Raw genomic sequence first — 14388 nt, forward strand, 5'->3', positions numbered from 1 at the left:
AAAATTAATCACAGGGAGGTACTTTTCCCTCCAACAAGAAGTATTTTTATCTCGCACCCTAGAAAAGGAAAGTAGGTTGGATAGCTAATTTGTGAATGAACACTGTCAGTATTCCACTAGGTACAGAGGGAAGGCCCAAACTACCTTCTCTTTGCCACCTACCCGGGGTGGCAGAGTATATCTTCTTTCTGCAGTCTGTATAGTGCTGCACTAATCTTTCATTAAGTCATTCAATTTGCCTGTTATTTGACAATTGCAAATCATTCTTAGATTCAAACATGCAACGCACCCATCCACTAATGATGACCATTTACTCACTCAAGTAAGCCCAGTGACTTCAGCAGGACTACCCAGCTCTGGGAGTGCACCCCAAGGTGAATAAAGTTCTTCTTCGAGTGATTGCTCCTATGCATTCCAGTTAGGTGTGCGCGCCGCGCGTGCACGGCTCTTCGGAAGACTTTTACCCTAGCAACACTCGGTGGGTCGGCTGGGCGCCCCCTGGAGTGGCGCCGCTATAGCGCAGGATATATACCCCAGCCGGCCCGTCCGCTCCTCAGTTCCTTCTTTCCGCCCGTGACGGCCGTTAGAACAGTGGAGCGCAGCTTAGCTGACCTCCACCTCCCTAGCTACTCGTAGTTTCTCTCGTTTAGTGTATAGTTTATAGTTGTAGTTGACTTTATTTGTTTGTAGTATAGGATTTATTTTCAGGGGTTCGGGGTTTATCCCCTTCCCCTCACCCGGTGCCGGGTCCGATGCCCGGTCCACAGGGTTTTTACAATGCTCGGCCGGCCACAAGCCATTGCCGACAGGAGATCCTCTCCTAAGTGCCTCGAGGATTCTCAACTGACAGATAAGTGCCGCATTCGCGGGGCCTTTGATCCTAGAACAAAGGGGAGCGGGACTTTCGTCTCAAACAGCTCCTGAGGGAGGCAGCTCTTGCTCCTCCGCTCTCGGCGCCGAGCGCTGGTTAGTCTTCAAGGAGCGCTCCCTCGGCACCGGTTCCCCAGTGCCGCCAAGGCCTCCCGGCACTGGCCCTCGCTGACTCCGACGTCCACTCGGCATGGTTCCCTCTCCTGGAGGATGAAGAGGCACAATATACTTGCTGCGTCCGAGCCGCCTGCTCCGCAGCCGAGCGCTATGCTCAGTCGGATCGCCTGACACCGAGGTCTGCCGCGGCACCGACAATATCCGCGCCGTTAACTCCGGCCAGGCAAGAGCCGTCGAGTCCGGTGCTGGAGAGCTCCCCGGTACGGACCGTGGTCGAGCTCGCTATGACGCTGCGTCCGAGCCGCCTGCTCCGCAGCCGAGCGCTATGCTCAGTCGGATCACCCGGCACCGATGTCTGCCGCGGCACCGACAATATCCGCGCCGTTAACTCCGGCCAGGCAAGAGCCGTCGAGTCCGGTGCTGGAGAGCTCCCCGGTACGGACCGTGGTCGAGCTCGCCCGGAACCTGCGTCCGAGCCGCCTGCTCCGCATCCGAGCGCTATGCTCAGTCGGATCGCCCGGCACCGATGTCTGCCACGGCACCGACAATATCCGCGCCGTTAACTCCGGCCAGGCAAGAGCTGTTGAGTCCGGTGCTGGAAAGCTCCCCGGTACGAACCGTGGTCAAGCTCGCTTTTCAGCGGCGTCTGAGCGGCCCGCTCCGCAGCCCGAGCGCTCTACTACGTCGGGCTGCCCGGCACCGGTGACTGCTTCAGCACCGACAGTATCAGCACCGTGGACTACGGCCTCGCAAGAGCCGTCGAGTCCAACACCTGAATGCTCCCCGGCGCGAGCTGTGGTCGAGCTCACTATTCCCTCCACGCTGGGAACATTTCCACAGCGAGGGAGTTGATGGCAAGGGCAGAGCCTGCGCTGCTTAACCCCCGGCATCGCCGGTGCGGGTTTTATGGTCTTTTGGCGAGCCTGTCTTGCTCACGCCACCCTGCGTCGGCACCGCAGAGCGGCACCGTGCCCGATCGCGGTCCCGCAGACGTTCTCGGTCCCGTCACCGATCGAGGTCCCGACGCCGCTCGTGGTCTCGGCACCGTTCTCCATTGCGGTACCTTTAGTACTCGCGGCACCGGCCAGCGTCACTGTGATGGGCCAGGTGCCCCAGCGCCCCCTCGTGGCAGGGGCGGGTTGGGGCCTAGCGCTGCACCACTCGCTTGCCCTTCGGTCTGCCCCTGGTAGCCAGCGTATTACAGCCTAGCGGCCAGAGTCTATGGACACCCCCTCTGGGGTGGAGTAGCTCGGCCTAGCGGCCGGAGTCCGTAACCGCCCCCCTCTCGGGGCGGGGTAGCGCGGCCTAGCGGCCGGAGTCCGCAAGCACCCCCCTTCGGGGCAAAGTAGCACGGCCTAGCGGCCGGAGTCCATACACACCCCTTCGGGGTGGGGTAGCGCGGCCTAGCGGCCGGAGTCCATAAGCGCCCCCTTCGGGGCGAAGTAGCACGGCCTAGCGGCCGGAGTCCATACACACCCCTTCGGGGTGGGGTAGCGCGGCCTAGCGGCCGGAGTCCACAAGCGCCCCCTTCGGGGCGGGGTAGCGCGGCCTAGCGGCCGGAGACCATAAACCCCCCCTTCGGGGTGGGGTAGCGCGGCCTAGCGGCCTGCGTCCCTACACACCCCCTTCGGGGAGGGGTAGCGCGGCCTAGCGGCCTGAGTCCGTAAATACCCCCTTCGGGGTGGGGTATTACGGGGTGGGGTAGGGGGACTCGGGCCCTCCCTCTCCACCGAGCCCCGACCCAGGGCCCTGTTTGTGGCAAGTTCTCCTTGCCTCCCGCTCGGCGGGGATCCGCTCGCAACACGCCGAGCGGTACTGCAGCTTTAAGGCTGTCAGTCTCTACAATGCCCCTGGGTCACTTCCTACCCTGCCTGGCCGGACGTCTGCGTTGTGGGAGTGGCTTCCCCGTAGGTCCGTCACTGCCGGCGTCCCTCCCTGGGGGCTCCGGGTCGGCCCCGGCTCGGCTGGCGCCCCGGTCCGAGCTCCTGGGCTCTCCCTCTGCAGAGGCTGACGGTCTGCGTCCTTCTCCCCCGGTGGCCAGCCCAGACTGAGCAGACCTGCAGGCTTTTATACGGGTCTGCCAGTTGGAGCATGCCCAGCAGAACTTCCTGGGCGTGGCTTCCTCTGCTAGTAAAGAAGGGTTAACCCCTGCTGTACCAGTGCGGGGCTGCCCTGCCCCGTCACAGTCACGTTCGCTGGCCCGGTACATTCGGCACCGATCCCGCCCCCGGCACCGCCCCAGGCACCGAGACTCCCGTACCCACTCCTGAACGTCGAGCCTCGCGCTCTCGGTCGACCGCCCAGCACAGCTCCGGTGGCAGGTCTCGTTCTCGGTACCGGTATGTCTCCCGGTACCGATCCCCGGTGCCGAGTCGAGTGACGTCAGTTAGAGAAGGAGACTCTACCAAAGGCTCTTCAGCTCCTTCAGGGCCACCCAGTCACGCATCAGTGTTGTCACGTGCGGACACTTCATATGCGCAGTACTCTCTTTTCCGATGTGCCCCCCAGAGTCTTCCAGGAGACCTATCAGAGGTCCTTCTAGTCACCATCGGCGTACCGCCACGCCAGAGGCATACCGGTGCTCCCATCTCGCTCCGTTCCGTCGGAGCTCTGGGTGCCAGAGGCGGCAATTAGCCGTCCCCCTGCGACCAGTACGGAGCAAGCCCCAGTTCAGCCACCGGGCTCCCAGATCCCACCGGATCAGGAGGTCGTCCAGGAGTGCGAGCCCACACAGGACCCGCTTGTCCCTGGCCTTTCTTCTTCCTCCTCCCCAGCTGAGGGGGGGCAGGAACATACTCCTCGGGCCCTCCTCTGATCGGAATGCAAGTGCATAGCATCATCCAGGGGGTACGAGTACCTAGGTACATCTAACCCCCCCCCGCTCCCTTGTCGTCCAGTCCCTCAATGGGATGGAATGCCATGGCCAGCAGGCACCAGCTCCTAAATCCTAGCGGGCTAGGCGACTGGTCTTACGGGGCCGTACGATGTAACGGCGGGGGCCCTGCCATTTTGTGTAGCAAACTAGCAAGCCCTGCTTAGCCGCTACTACGGGTGGCGGTGGGCAACTTTACAGAGTCGGTTCTTCAGAACTCACGTCAAGAGTTCGATGCCCTCCTGGATCGAGGGAAGAAGCTGGATAGAGCTTCCCTCCAGGCCTAGTTGGATGCAGCTGACTTCGCTGCCACGACCCTGGCCTCGGGTGTGGCCACGAGGCGCATTTCCTGGCTCCGGTTATCGAGCCTTCCCTCGCAGCTGCTGTCCACAATACAGGACTTGCCCTGCTCCGGCAAAGGCCTGTTCTCTGAGAAACCTGGCCCTAGGCTGCAAAGCCGGAAGGGCAGCAGGGTCACTTTCCGCTCTCTATTAGCATGCACACGCCGGTGCTTAGCGCCGACCTTTCCGTCCCCAGCCTCACCGCTCTTACCCTGCGCCTAGACAAAGACAAGACTTTGCCAGCGGGCGTCACTTATCCGGTCGTGGGCGTCAATCAGGCCCTCAAGGTTAAGGTCCTTCTAACCATCCTCGTCCCTCTTAGGGACCCCTCTCATGAGCGATTCCTCTTGCAACAGGTGCGGACGCTCCTCTTCATCGTAGCTATACAGGAGGTGCCTAGGGACGAAACCTAATCCCCTAGGCGAAGGGAGGTCTCAGACATATCCTAGACCTGCGGGTCCTCAACAAGTTCATGCTGCGGATAGGTTCCGCATGGTTCCCAGGGGGACCGTCATCCCACCTTTGGATCCCGGAGACTGTATGCCGCCCTCGATGTGACGGGCGCGTATTTTCATGTCCCCATTTCTCTTCCACATTGGCTCGTTCAAGGGACCTCCCAGCCCAAGTACCAGTCCTGTGGGCATCGACACGGACCTATTCCAGTGTCTAGGCCTGATCATCAATGGTAAAATCCACTCTGGTTCCCACACAGGGAATAGAATTCATTGGAGCCACCCTGGACTCCAATCTCACCAGAGCCTGCTTACCTCAGCCTTGGTTTCATGCGGTGGTAACAATTGTACAAGGTCTACGGACCTTCCCGGCAACTTTGGCTCGCCCAGGCCTAGGTTTCCTGAGTCACATGGCTGTCTGCGCGTTTGTTTCCAAACATACCAGGCTTCGCCTCTGTCCACTCCAATCGTGGCTCACCTGGGTGTGCCACCCGGGCAGAGATACCACCCTGGTCGTCTCGTTCCCCCTGAGCATCCTAGGCTCCCTCGACCGAGAGTCAGTGCCCTCCCTGGTGTATCCAGGGATGCTGTTCCATTCACCCCTCGGGGTCCCTCATGACGGACACCCCATCTCTCGGATGCGTGCTCACCTGGGTCAGCTTCGCACTCACTGCCTTTGGTCGGCCCAAGAGCTGGCCTTACGCATCAGTGTCCGAGAGCTGGGAGCAGTCTGCCTTGTATGCCAGGCTTTTCAGCTGGCGGATCGCCTCAGCAGATCCTTCCGGTCTCACAAGTGGTCGTTCCCTCCGGACGGTATCCATTCCATTTTTTGGAAGTGGGTCTTTCCCCGCATAGCCCTCTTCGCTCCCGCGAGAGCGAAAACAGAGAGAAGTCCTCCTCATTCCAAGACCTCTCCCCGGGCGCAGTCTTGGAGAGCCCAGTGATGCCATGGATGAGCCATCGTGATGCCATGGATGAGCCATCGGCTGTCCAATTTCCACCGTTCCCGCTGGCTTGCAGGGCCCTGCTAAAGCTCCGCAGGGGCAGAGCGCACCTGATCATGATCGCTCCAGCGTATCCCAGGCAGCACTGGTACACCAGGTCGCTACCCCTGTCGGTAGCCAACCCTATTTCCCTACCTCTTGGCCCAGACCCCATTTCGCGGGATCGCAGCAAGCTTCACCACCCAGACTGGTAATCCCTGCACCTCACAGCAGGGCTGCTGTGTGGCTAAACCGATCCGAATTACATTGTTCTGCCTCGGCTCTGCAGGTTTCTCCTGGGTGATAGGAGATCCTCCACTCGGTTAACGTATCTGGCAGAGTGGAAGCGTTTCTCCTGCTGCTACGAAACGCACAATGTTTCTCCCGCCGAGGTCCCGATCCAGTCCGTCTTGGACTACCTCTGGTCTCAAACAGCAGCACATGGCGCGGCCCTCATTAAGGGCACTCTTGGCAGCCATCTCTCCCTTCCACCCAGCGGGGAGTGGCCGCTCCATATTCTTAAGCCTCGTGGTTTCTAAATTCCTCAAGGACTTGGAGCGTTATACCCCCCCGGTTGGCCCCCGCCACAACCTGGGTCTTCAACCTGGTTCTCGCCAGTTTTATGATTGCCCATTCGGGACACTGACGACATGCTCGCTGGCATACCTGTCCTGGAAGGCAGTCTTCTTTGTAGCCTTTCCAGACGAGTCTCCGAGCTTCAGGCGCTCGCGATGGACCCACGGTATACTGTGTCTCTCAAGGACAAGTGCAGTTGTGACCATGTCCGGCCTTCCTCCCTAAAGGTGGTGTCAGCCTCTCATATCATCCAGGATAGCTTCCTTCCGGTCTTCTTTCCGAAGCCACACTCATCGCAAGGAGAGCAACAATTGCCCTCCCTAGACGTCCGTAGGGTGTCCGCAATCTATATCGAGCGGACAAAGCCCTTGCGTAACGCCCCCGAATCTTCATCGTACTGGCATACCGGACGAGGGGCATACCTGTCTCCTCCTAGAGGATTTCATCTTCGATGACTGGTGCATCTGCGCCTCCTGTGTTTAGCCCATGTTCCATGGAGCCACCTTACTGCACATTCCACCAGGGCTCAGGCTTCCCTGCTGCCTTCTTGGCCCACATACCCTTTCAGGGGATGTGTCGTGCAGCTATTACACACCTTTGCCTCATTGGCCCAAGTGTCCAGAGATGATGCAGCCTTTGGCACAGAAGTTTGCATTCTGCAGCATCTAACTCCGACCCCACCGCCTACATAAGGCTTGGGAATCACCTAACTGGAATGCATAGGAGCAATCACTCGAAGAAGAAAAGACGGTTACTCACCTGTAGTAACTGTTGTTCTTCGAGATGTGTTGCTCCTATCCATTCCAGACCCGCCCTCCTTCCCCACTGTCGGAGTAGCCGGCAAGAAGGAACTGAGGAGCGGATGGGTCGGCAGGGGTATATATCCTGCGCTATAGCGGCGCCACTCCAGGGGGCGCCCAGCCGACCCACCGAGTGTTGCTAGGGTAAAAGTCTTCCGAAGAGCCGTGCACGCGCGGCGCGCACACCTAACTGGAATGGATAGGAGCAACACATCTCGAAGAACAACAGTTACTACAGGTGAGTAACCGTCTTTTTTCACAGTTGGGCCCTTAGTGAATCATTCTCCTGCCATCCCAAGTGAGTTTGTATCTAGGGGTCTGTCCTGGGGCTTATTTACATATTGTTCTGGTTTTTTTAAATCATTTAATAATTATACTTATTAATTATGGGTCAAAACATTTAAAAAAGAGAAAATCCATAGGCTCAATGGGCAAGAGTGTTTTGTTCAGAACAAGATATCCTGACGGAGAAAAATATAAGGAAAAAAGGATACAGCAGCCCCCACCTCCTCTCCCGGACCCAAGCCCCTTGTCTAATAGAGATGGACTCCAGCCACAGAATTCAAATCTGGATCCAGATTTCCATACCCACCGCCCAAGTTCAGGGGCTGTTTGGATCTGAGGATCAAGTTCAGTCCATTATAAAAAGAAGGGTAAATGTGAAATCTGGATCCAGGTTCAGATTTCAAACACGCAAAGATTTGAGGAGTTGGTTCTGGATTTGGGTCAGATCTTTTTCTGCTCTACAGACACTGCTCAAACCCAATGGGCCATTGTCCATCCTACCGGCCTGCCTGTGTGCTCTGTCATGGAATGTCTCCCAAACCTGCACCCCCCAGTCCTAAACCCCTGCCTTTGTCAGCAAACTGCCACTAAGTCACATAGCCCCTTCCAGAATCCCCTGGCTCAGGCTCTTGCCCACAGAAGGTCTCTCTGAGCTGTACTCACTAACCCTGCTCCCTCTGTAGCCCTTGGGTCTCAAGAAACCCAAGATCCTGCTGCTCCCTCCACACCACCGAGCCAACAGGCACAGAGCTGGGGACACACCCCTTATTTATACTGGGGCTCCGCCCACGGCCACACCACCCAACCTGCCCCCAGTGTGATTTCACCCAGAGACGCTTTGTGATGCGGTCCCCATGGCAACAGCTGGTGGGGTCACCACAACACCTGGAGGGATGCTGCTGCCCAGCCTGGCCCCACCCCAGTGCAGTCTTGATAAGAGCAGAGGGATGAAGGGCCCTCCCCTCCCCTGGGGGTTTCTTACCACCAGCTACCGCGCCTGTGCCATCACAGTTATGTCGGCATAGCCCTCTAGCCTAGATGTGGCATAAACTGACAGGAGCTCAGGAGCTGGTGCAGGAACACCCCCTTCCCAAAGGACATTAGCTACGTCAACCAAAGCATTCTTCTCTTGGTATAGCTGCATCTCACTGGGGGTTTTGCCGGCAGGGCTATGTCCCGGTGTGTGGGTTTTCCCACATCCCGACTGACATTGCTATGCTGGTTCAAGTTTTGAATCTAGACCAATCCTCAGTAAAGAGGCTGAAGGCTTCGTTTTACAGAGGAAAAGCAGGAAAGTCCAACCCAACTCAGTGTTTCTCATCCTCTTCAGGTGGCCGACCCCTTCTACAAAGTGTTTTACAACTCTCTCTCCCCCAGCAACATTTACTGTAAAATGATATCTGTGATAGCAATTATAAGGCAATAGAATTGATTTTTGTGCGCCTGGAGTGGTGGACCAGGAATACTTGATCTTGAAGGGTGAGTAAGTGCAGGGAGAGGGAAATTTTCTTTGCTTTAGGTTGTAACACAGTTTTCAATGCCCTCCTCATGACCCTCCTGATTGCCTTTTGTGACTCTTCCTGGGGACTGGACCCACCCATTGAGAAATACTGCTCTAAATTAACATCAAGAAAGACCTTGTTAGGTCCACCCACCTCAGAGCTGCTCAGATGGGGAATCTCATTCAATTCATAAAGTAAACTGGACAGATCAAAGACTCCAACTTTTCAATAAGATCTTTTAGATCTCACCTTTATGCCCCTAATCAAGAGTCCCAGCAATATGGACTCAGGCTGCCAATCCGAGAAACTTCAGACCTGAGTGGAGACACTCACCTCAACACAGGGGCAGGAAACCCAGTAGTTTGGAAAGCAGGACTTAATGGATATTAAGATTGTACCCTGGATATTGAATGACAAATCTGCCACTCTCCGACCACGGCCACTGACAGCAACTTGTGACCACACTGACCAGTATTCAAAAGCCTTCAACAGAGTCAGAGGAAAAAGAGAGAAGTTCCCGCCTTGCTGGCTGAAACGCAAAGCAAGAGTGATGCTAGGTCTGTCCTGTCCTCGGATCAGAACCCTAGACTGGCAGGTTAGCCCTGCGGGGAAATGACTTAACTAACCGGTGTTTCCCCCGCTCACTGACAGTAACACAGACAAGACAAGATGGAGCCTTTGACGGACCAGGTGCCCGTTGTTAGCCACAATGCACCACACCAGGCCCCAGCGCATGGTTACTCACATCAAATCCAGGCAGGGAGGTGGCAAACTGGAGCAGGGCTGTGCTGGTCTGTCCGGCCCTGGCTCTCTCCTGGGTGTTGTTTGCCAGGAGAGAGAGATGGACGTGCTGTGGGAGAAGGAGGCAGGGGAGGGTCAGCGGGCAGGCGTACACGCTCTACAAACCAGCCTCTCCCTGTGGTGTCCTGCCCAGTGCCCAGGGTGCACATCTTGTTCAGAAGAGCCCGCAGGAGGCGAGATTCTAGCTCCAGGGCAAGCGGTGGCTTCAGTTTGCTGGAGAGGAGCCCATGTTACACTTTGCAGCACCAGCGTGGCGCTGGCACTGCCATGGCCATGACACCCCCGCCCCCGCAGTGATCCCCTCCCTACTTTCCTGGAGTGAAATCAACCCCACGGCCAGGAAAGAGGGAACGCTCCCGCCTCCTCTGCTGGGGGATGGGAACAGCCACAGCCGGGGGGAACCTAGGCGGGGGAGGAGCTGTGACTCCCGGCTCTGGGCCCAGCTCTGGGTCAGCACCAGGGTTAGGGCAGCTGGACCGGAGGGTCCTGGTACCTGAGGCTGCAAACTGCGGCCATGGAGCTGGGCATGATGGAGCTCGGCTCTGACGCACCAGGGAGATTTTCAATCAGCTCCTGGGAGACCCCAAGGAAACAAAACTGCATGTGAGACTCAGGCCCTGCAGACGCACTGGCACTTCCCCGGGAGGAGCCCAAAGTGCTCTGCAGAAACAGCCAGTGTCACCCCCACCCCCAACCAGCTGGGCCCCCCCATTCCTCCCGTCCATCAAACTTCCTTCCCCCTCTTCCCCCCCAACTCCGCCCTCCCCTCGCCCACTGCCAGCTCCCCATCAGTGTCACAATTCTCCCCTTCCCTGCTCCCCAGCCCTCCGCCCCGAGGGGACCCCCTGTCTTCTGCATCCCGCTCCGGCCCCACTAACGCTTCCTCCCATGTCTGGCTCCCTCGCCCCAGGGCCGGGCATGGGGTCCCACTCACCGCAGTGCTCTCCATGAGGGCCGCTTTGGAGACCGGAGGCTCCAGGGTGTCCCGCCCCTGCTTCTGTGCCGAGAAGCAGAGACGCGGCACAGCCTGGAGGAAGCGCAGCTGTTTGGCCCTGTCCGCCACCAGCTAGGAGTGGGGTGGGGGGAGAGAGAGCCTGTTACATAGGGCCCTCCCCGCCCAACCCAAACCAGCTCCAGGGCTCAGGACCTCCATGGGGCTGGACAGGGAAAGCCGCCCCCTTCCCGAAACCAGTGTCGCCCTGCACAGACATGGGGTTGGAACTGGGATAGTGTCTGCGAGTAGCGGAAACCTTGGCCTGTGTGGGACAAATGTCCCCACTTTGGGGTGCCAGATAACAGAGGAGCTGTGTCTCCCCATTGCGGGTGAGGGATTCTCTGGGACAAGCCCCCCTGCCTGGGTGGGGATGGAACAAGGAGGAGGACAGACTGGGGGGCAGCGCAGCTGGGGGATTTTTGTACCTCAGCTCTGCCCTGGAGGTGCTTCTGGATCACAGTGATGGGGGACGAATCCTCCTCCTCCTCTTCTTCTTCCTCCTTCTCCTCCTTCTCCTCCTCCTCCTCAGGCCACAACACATGGGCTCTAGGGGTGTCTGCACCAGGGAGGGAAGGAGAAAGTTTAATCCCTTCTGCTTCTGGGGGGATGCAGTGGACAGAGAAGGCTCCATGTTTCCCCTTTCTCTGTAAGGAGCCCCATGGCAGCGAGGGCCCCACCCTGCTCCTCCCAGAGACGCCCTCAGCCCCATCAGCCTCAGGGCCCCGTGGCAGTCAGCCCCCCCCCCCAACATGATCAGGGGAGGCTGGAGCTCCCCGACTCCGCCCAGCATCCCCTGCCATCGGGCGTGGCTGTGCCACCCCCACTGGTGTCAGTGGGGCTCACGCGGGTCAGTCCCGGCGCCTTGGCGAGCCGATGGGCACAGGGTGTTACTAGTCCCCCACCGCCCCAGTCCTCCTCCCTTTCCCCTGGGTCTCCCCTCACCTCCAAAGAGGGAGCCTAGAAACTCTGGGCTGCCAGACCCCACGGAGGAGCTGCTGGCCCCGCAGGAGTATGCGGAGCTGCTGGGGTTTGTCGCGCCGTCGCTCAACTCCTGTTCTGGGCTGGCGGGAGGCTCCTCCATGGCCAGGGTGGTAATGGCGGGAGGCTCCTCCGGGGCCAGGGTGGTAATGGCGGGAGGCTCCTCCGGGGCCAGGGTGGTAATGGTGGGAGGCTCCTCCGTTTCCAGGGTGGTAATGGTGGGAGGCTCCTCCGTGCCCAGGGTGGGGCTGGCGGGAGGCTCCTCCAGGGCCAGGGTGGGGCTGGCGGGAGGCTCCTCGGGGGCCAGGGTCGGGCTGGCGGGAGGCTCCTCGGGGGCCAGGGTCGGGCTGGTGCAGGGCCCCCCAGTTGCCATGGTGATGGACGGCTCCTGCTGGGCCCTGGGGCGCAGCTCCTGGCACCTTGGCTTCCTGCGAAGGAAGCCCCAGAGCTGCCTTCCCCGGCTCCTGCCCTCCCCTGGCTCTCTCCTCCACAGCTGTACCCGGGGCCACCTCCATTTCGGCCCAGAAGGTGCCTCAGGGTCAGCTAGGGGAGCTGCTGTCTTCCTTCTCCTCCAGCAGGCGACGCAGCTCCTCTGTTTCCACTGGCCACAAGCCTCTTCCCCGCCTGCGGGGACAGAGGGGCCGCTCTCCTCCTGGGCAGGCTGGCTGATGTTTGCTGCCGACTCTGGAGCCACTTGCCCGGCCTTACTCCTCAGCATCTGCCTGATTCGCTCCATCCTGGAACTGAGTGGGGAGCAGCCATGAGTCTGGCTTCGAAGCAGCCTCTCATTAACGAGCCTGCCTGCTCCCCTGCCCACCTCCCCTCTGCTGAGGCAATTTTTCCTCCCGACATATCCCACCCCAGGTCACAGGAACCCTCAACCTGGGGAACAAACCCTGACAAGGGACGGACTGGGAGCCCTAGTGGTGGGATATTCCTGGCTTCCTTCACCCTCCTCCTCCATCTCCTGCACCCAGGTGGCCTGCAAAGGGTGCCGCACAATGCCCGGCCAGCAGGGCAAGGGTAGAAACCAGGAGATCGAAAGTGGCTGTGAAAACAATACAATGCCACTAGCGGAACACTCCCTTCCAGAGCTGGGAAGTGCCAGCAGGACTCTATTCCCAGTCTCCCTGGCTCCAAGTGTGACCTGTTGTAGTGACTGACGGATTTGATCCTTGTCCCCCATCCCAAGCCAATAACACAACTCTGGGTTGGCAAGCATGAGTTAGACCTTCTCAGCACCCCTCTGTCTCCCGCAGTCCTCAGCTGTTCCTTGCATTACGGTGGCTTGGACGGGAACAGGACTGGAATTTGTTACTGGCTCACTGGGTGGTTCTAGCCAATGAGGGTCTCAGTCTAGCCTCAGAGGCCCACACCCCCAGACACTACAAGTCAGGGTGGATTGATTTCATTCCAAATGTTTTGTAGTTGTATTTTTGAGTTATTTTCCTAATGAGAGATTGATTCTCAGGAAATTCTTAGTGGTGGCCGATGACAGAACACAGAGCAATGGTCTCGAGTTGCACTGTGGAAGGCTTAGCTTGGCTCTTAGGAAACACTAGTTCACTAGGAGGGGGGTGAAGCCCTGGAATGGGTTCCCGAGGGAGGTGGTGGAATCTCCATCCTTAAAGTTTTTAAAGGTCAGCTTGACAAAGCCCTGGCTGGGATGATGAAGTTGGGGTTGGTCCTGCTTTGAGCAGGGGGGTGGACTAGATACCTCCTGAGGTCTGTTCCAGCCCTAGTCTTCTATGATTCTAGGAATAGGGATCCATTCAAACATGTTGACTTGCTGGTTTTGCAGGATACATACAAACAAAAAGGTTGACTGAACCATTTGTTTTCATTTCAAACAAACTGAGGTAAAGAAGTATCTCCAGTTCGTGCACTGAACTGATTGTTCCTGCTCATAATGTCCTTCTGGATTTTAGAAGTAGTAGCTCACATCTCCTCCTCTCTAGTGTTTATTCATAGATTACAAGGGGAAAAGAAGCCTTCATCCTTTTTCAACTCCCAGTCAGTTTCTTACATTTAAATGAAGTAGCTGCATCAACGGAAATGAAGAAAATATTCTTTCTGCACCTGCAGAAGAGGCTAGTGCAGCCAAAGTCTTGTCTGAGTGTTTCAATAACTTCTGGGCCCCCAGGTGCTTAGGCAGTGATTTCCAGCAGTTCAGTGCTTTGACTTCCTCTGACACTTGGCAGCAAACATGGACTTCTTCATATATGTGTTTATTTAAATTACTTGAATAGGCTGGAGCAACTAGAGGCCTTAACATCGCTTGTCATAGTTTCACATTTTATACTTGATAGTTTTAAAAAAAAAACGTTTTCAATTTAAATTTTAAAAACTCAGTTTAAATAAACAAAAATTTCTTTCGGGGTTTTGGGTTGTGAAAAAGACATTCGTTGGTCTTGTCCTTGATTTTATAAGAACTACTTCATCTGAGAGAATCAGAAGCTGCTTGAATTCTATTCAAGGAGAGGAGGCAGCAAAATTCATCCTATCAGTAATTTGTTGGGCCTTATTTCCTCAGTCTTGTGGCTCTTCTGTGAACCCGCTCTGATTTATCGGCATCTGTCTCAAATTGCGGACACCAGAAATGGACACAATATTCCAGGCGTGGTTGCCTCCGTGCCCAGTACAGAGATATGGAACCTCTCTACCTCTCCCCGAGAATCTGCTAGGACAGAGTCCCCTATCTCATACACAGAGCCAGTGGTGAGCTGGAGCGGTTCGCACCGGTTCGCAGGAACTGGTTGTTAAATTGAGAAGGCCTTTTAGAACTGGTTCTTCTGGGACATACAGTTCTATAAGGGC

At 57.4% G+C, this 14388-nt stretch overlaps 1 protein-coding gene across 1 annotated transcript in view; it reads right to left on the minus strand.

Annotated features, from left to right (window-relative positions):
- The window catches only part of LOC123353287 (maestro heat-like repeat-containing protein family member 2A), a 133393-nt gene extending 124914 nt beyond the window's left edge, over nt 1-8479 (minus strand). Inside the window, exon 1 of the mRNA XM_044994288.1 lies at nt 7964-8479. The gene's annotated coding sequence lies outside the window, so the exon portion shown is untranslated. The remainder of the gene's footprint in view (nt 1-7963) is intronic.
- Between the last annotated feature and the right edge of the window lie 5909 nt (nt 8480-14388).

This window comes from Mauremys mutica, chromosome 19, assembly GCF_020497125.1.
Source record: "Mauremys mutica isolate MM-2020 ecotype Southern chromosome 19, ASM2049712v1, whole genome shotgun sequence".
Classification (NCBI taxonomy): domain Eukaryota; kingdom Metazoa; phylum Chordata; order Testudines; family Geoemydidae; genus Mauremys; species Mauremys mutica.